This window comes from Lactuca serriola, chromosome 8 (assembly GCF_051521515.1).
Source record: "Lactuca serriola cultivar US96UC23 chromosome 8, Lser_US96UC23_V15, whole genome shotgun sequence".
Classification (NCBI taxonomy): domain Eukaryota; kingdom Viridiplantae; phylum Streptophyta; class Magnoliopsida; order Asterales; family Asteraceae; genus Lactuca; species Lactuca serriola.
This window is the reverse complement of record NC_136415.1, coordinates 169,873,136-169,879,012: the sequence shown is the minus strand read 5'-3', so window position 1 is coordinate 169,879,012 and position 5,877 is coordinate 169,873,136. Positions and strand designations below refer to the sequence as shown.

Here is a 5,877-nt window from a genome sequence, read left to right as displayed (position 1 = left end):
TTTTCTTGTTAATGAAAATAAACACGACATGGTGTCGTGTCATATTCGTGCTATATAAAATATTGTTGTGTCAGACAAAAACACGACACAATTACCTGATTTGACACCCCTAAATACAAAGCTTCGACTAATGCCGCTTGACGAAGTTGAGTATTTCTTCTAGGCCAAGCTTAGGGTTCGAAGCCCGCGAATGGGGGCAAAGTCTCCCGGTGAAATGCTACGCGAAGCTTGGAAGCAGCTGGCTACGGGTGCATTGTACAGGACATTAGCCTATCATGAGCCAGTTTTATCAACGTTATTTTCTAAGCTTGTCCTTATTCATAGATTTAGGTCAACTTTAATAAATAAAACACTATAAAAAGAAAAAAAAAACAATTGTTGCCACTAATATTCCAAACGTTGACGGATAATAGTGGCGACTTGTCTAAAACTTTGTGCTATTGCTCAAGTTGTTGATGCTAATGAAATCACTATCAACAAAATCGTAATTTTTAGTTCATTCGTAGATATAACTCAATTTCAAATGAACCACAATCAATCTTAGCTGCGTGTTTTTACTTTTCGCATCTCTTTTATATCGGATTTATGGGTGTTTATCGAAATCATGAATATAACAAGTCCAACATATTTGTTAAATATTTATCAAATTAGCGTAAAAAACTCTCAAATACAAACATTTAACCACCAAAAAAGAAAATCTAGGCTCCTGACATTAAGCGTGTAAGGAGTGAATATTAACGATGTTGTCTACAGCCGACGTGTGTTTAGTGTCAATCTTCTAATCAATTTTCCTCCTCCCCTGTAGTACTTGTCCTTTCTTCCTCGGCCATTGACATGAAAACACTGTGTTGATAGATGCATCCATCAGACTCACCCACCTGACAACCTCCTTTTTCCATCTTCTCACTTCTACTCCTGTATGTTTACTTCTGTCCAGGTGGTCCTATATAATCACAAATGCATCAAAGAAGACGACGGAAAATAGAGGAAACCCTAACCCTTTTGTCTTCATTTCCTCTTCAATCCTTCGCTCTCACTACTACAACTTCTCTTTATATAATCTCCACTGAATTTGAGATCATCAAACACTTGAACCACACTCCCTCCCCGGCCCCCTTAGAAACAACCTTAACTTTCCTATTACATTAACTGCTTCTAAAACCTTAACTTTCCTATGGAAGTTTTTGATCACACCCATTATGTCACCACCTTTCCGTTTTCTTATCCTTTCGCCACTACTACCACCTTCACCACCAATCCTCCATGGATGGACAGCAGGATATGGAGTAGACTCCCTCAAAGTCTTGTTGATCGAGTCATCGCCTTCTTGCCACCACCTGCGTTCTTCCGAGCTCGATCTGTATGCAAGAGATGGTACTCTCTCTTATTCTCTCACACCTTCCTTCAAATGTATCTTCAGATCAACCCAAAACCCTACTTTTTCATCTTCTTCAAACAAAAAACCACTCAACCTAAAACCACCACCACCACCACCATCTTTAAAACCACTAACACCACCGCTGCCGATAACGTTGTCCCTCAGGAAGGTTACATCTTTGATCCCGAAACGCTTTCGTGGCATCGTCTCGTTTTCCCATTAATCCCATATGGGTTTTCTCCGACGTGTTCCTCTGGTGGACTCATCTGTTGGGTGTCTGATGAAGCAGGTTCGAAAGGCCTGCTCCTTTCAAACCCCCTCTTCTCATCTCTAGTGACTCCACTTCCTTCTACCTTGAGGCCTAGGCTTTTTCCTTCCGTAGGGTTATCCATAACAAACACTTCAATAGATGTTATGGTAGCTGGGGACGACATGATATCTCCTTACGCCGTCAAGAATTTGAGTACTGAAAGCTTCCACGTAGACTTGGGTGGTTTTTATTCCATCTGGGGCACCACTTCTTCTCTTCCAAGACTATGCAGCCTGGAGTCTGGCAGGATGGTGTACGTCCAGCAACAAGGAGGTTCAGCAGGTAAATTCTACTGCATGAACTACAGTCCTTTCAGTGTGTTGGGTTACGATATGGGACGAAATGAATGGTGTAAGATCCAGGCTCCTATGAGGAGGTTTCTGAGATCCCCAAGTCTGATTGAGAGCAGAGGGAAGCTGGTGTTGCTAGCGGCGGTGGAGAAGAGCAAGCTTAATGTGCCGAGGAGTCTGAGAATGTGGGCACTGCAGAGCTGCGGGACAACATGGGTTGAGATAGAAAGGATGCCGCAGCAGCTGTATGCTCAGTTTGCGGAGTTGGAAGGAGGGAGAGGGTTCACTTGTGTTGGAAACGGGGAGTTTGTGGTGGTGATGATTATGGGAACGGCACCGGAGAAGGCGTTGTTGTTTGATTTTGGGAAGAAGAGGTGGGTTTGGATTCCTCCGTGCCCTTTTGTTAGCGGCGGCGGTGGAGGCGTCGAGTTGAATGGCTTTGTGTACGAGCCTAGACTTGTTACGCCTGTGACTGGACTTCTTGATCAGCTGACTACGATTAATCCCTTTTAGCTTCCTTTTTCTATCTGTATCGGCTAGTTTCCTTTTTAGGGTTAATTATGTGAAATGAATCTAGCTAGTGGCGAATCAACAATGCACTGCCTAAAAATATTTAACGTATGTTAATATTAATTAAATCCGTCCATGTATTCCTATAGGCAAATTCCCAGTTTCCGACCAAATATATGTTGGAATATTGTGAAATGAAAAAAAAAACAATATTATTATCTTTAAAAAGTTTAAGATAATACAATGATATCTATTATGGATACGAGTCTTTGACATCCCGATCAAAACAAAATTATGTTCATTTAATTAGGATGCAAGATCTTTTATTAAACTTTTTGTTCCAAGCCATGTTTTGAAAAATAGACCTGACCGACCAGTTCAACCGATTTAACCAGGAACCGGTCCCAAAATGGTTTTTAGAGGCCAAATATTGTTTGTGCTGTGTGAACCGATAAAACCGGTCCGGTTGAACCTATAAAACATATAAAAACTTGCGAATTTTAAAAATATTTATTTTTCCATTTTTTGTATTTTTTATATAGTTAAAATTAATAATAATGTAGTTATAATATCATCTGGTTTTTCTGATTTTTAAGACCGTTTTGGACCAGTTGAACCATCGAACACATAAACAAGATAATAGAGATGACAAAAATCGTCGTTATTGTTCACCATAGTCGCCGCTAATACCTTTACCGACGATAAATCGTCGTTAATGCTCAAAATCGTTGCTAATGTATATGTCGTTGGTGTTGTTCAAAGAAGCCTTTGGCGCCACTTATAATGTCGTTGCTGTTGCTATTGCTTTTTTTTAATCAATCCTTTTCGAGTGTCAAAAAATCGATACGTAATAACATTAAACATAGATAACTGATACTTAAAATGCAGAAAAACAATTACATACCAACATCCACTTAAGTACAGAAAGGTGATATAATACCATACATATACCAAAATATATAACAAAATTCTTATAAATTTATGTGATACTACAAAGTCTAAAAGATAAAACTAATATTACGTGTTATCGTCTTCATTCCTCTCATTCCCTCATGTCGCAATTCCGCACTATACAACGGATCGTTAAGCATCGATCGGTGATTCTACAATTATATAATAAATAAAAACATATAAACTTATAAATTGCCAATTACCTAACTATCTAATTGTCATTTACCAAACTATCAAATTAACAATTACATATACACATATACCAAATACATAAATACACATACATATACCAATTGCACAAATACACACCAAATGCAACAAATGTTTCTAGCCAATAATGTTTTTCATAGCAATTAAAGTGTGGATGCACAACAACAAACAAACCACTAAGAACATTTTACTAGCACTTTATAATACTCTTTTAATTAGTTTGTACTCATTTTTCTAAATTATATAAAATAGGTTTGAGACAAAAATAATTCTAATCTACTTATTGTTTGTTTCTGACTAATGATGATTATTATAATTTTCACAATCAACATGAACAAAATATGTAGAGGATTAGGAACATATGCCAAATAGACTCAAGACCACACACATATACGAGATCAAATACACATAAAATGTAACACCCTTATCCGCAAGTATGATTCTCTAAGGTAAAAATTGTCTTTTTTTTTTGCATTTTTATGTCCTATGCTGAGCGTAGGAGAGTCCCCTACGCTGAGCGTAGGTGGAATATTTTATGCTGGGGCTAAATGACTTATGATGAGTTCCTCCGAGTGTAGGTGCACAACACCTAACCCTAATACTTTTGTTGTGATCTATATGTAAAGGCTCTAACTCCTTGAGGGCCTCTCCATGCTCAACCTCTACCCTCTTATTCAGTCACATCGAAAACCTAGCCACATTGTGAGAGTTTTGAGGCCTTAGAGTGTTCGTGTGTGCATATTTGAAGAAAGAGATCACTGGAGAAGCATTTAGGAGCTCCAAGCTTTATAAATCCAGATTTTGCACCTCATAGTCCACCTCAATAAGTATAAAGTTCCCATCTTGATGTTCTTTCATGCGAGATCTAGTTTGGTCATGGATTTATATGCTTTTTGTCCCATAATCTTGGTGTTTTTTAGTATGAGTTACTCTAGACTATTTGAAGTCCATTTCCAAATGTTTTTAGGGTTGTTGAGTCATAAAAATGAGAGCTTGGTCACTCTCATCCATCCATGCATGAGTTCTTGAGCATTAGAGTACTTCATGGACTTAGGTTTTGGTTTTATTGCTTTTTTTTTGGCATGCAAATGGGTAAAGTCAAAGACTCTATCCACTATTCTCGTTTATTTGGTTCACATCTGAAAATTTTAGGAACTAACTTTCTATATTAAGAGCTTAATGAGATTTTTGGACATCAGATGACTACACTAAGTATAGATTCCTTTATGCTTAGCTTATCGTAGTTTTGGCCTGTTTTCATCTGGAGCTCTACGCTAAGCATAAAGCAACATGTGTGCTGAGTGTAGGTTGACTAAGGGTTGAGTATTGACTTTTGACCATGGTTGACTTTTGGTCAAATTAGGGTTTTAGGATGTAGACTGAGAGGGTATTTCTTTATTGTTGTTAGGTGTCTTGTTGTACCTTTCTACTCTGTTTGTGAGTTGTTGTGTCTGTTGGATTTGCTGTTTAAGCCCATAACTACAACTGGGATGTACTTGACCTGATTGTAGCATGATCCTTTTGGGTTGTCTTCACCGCTGCAATTTGATAGGATGGACTTTTGAGAATAAGGTTATTTATGATTTATTAATATATTACAAGTATAATATATCAATATGAAATCATATTATTTAATTATTATTGATCAAGAATTAATTTGGAATTAATTTTGTGGTCAAAAGAGACTAATTAAATATATGGGGATTGATTATGCAAATCAATGATTCTTATAATATGGGCCAATGATCCATGATTATTTAGATAGGCTCAACCAATGAGATAATCCATGGAGGTTAAACCCATGGAGCATAAGAATGTGGAAGGTCATGGAGCATTAGGGTTTACAAAGTGTAACCCTAGCATTTTCTACACTATAAATAAACCCCCTTAGTGCCAAAATCGCGATCATATTTATTCTAAGAGAGTGAAGTTTATTTTGTGCTAAGTAATTATTCTCTCAAGCCTCCTCTTGCATATTGGTGCTTGTGAACCATTAGAGGCATCACACTTGAGGTACTCAATCTTTCAAAGGTCAAGACCAACAAGTCCTTCTAAAAGGTAAGTCATCTAACTAGTTGTATTGTTCGTTTGACAATTTGTATGCTAGTTAGGACAATGCTTTGGAAAATTGGAAATATGCATGTATAATTAGAGAAAACATAGATCCAAAGCATTTAGGGTTGTATGTGCACCATAGGAGTGTTATAGTGCTCAAAACCCAATAGTGG

At 37.5% G+C, this 5,877-nt stretch overlaps 1 pseudogene; it reads left to right on the top strand.

The window, feature by feature from the left end:
• The first annotated feature begins 1,072 nt into the window (after positions 1 to 1,072).
• Positions 1,073 to 2,641, top strand: LOC145068943 (protein UNUSUAL FLORAL ORGANS pseudogene; annotated as a pseudogene).
• Positions 2,642 to 5,877: the final 3,236 nt, after the last annotated feature.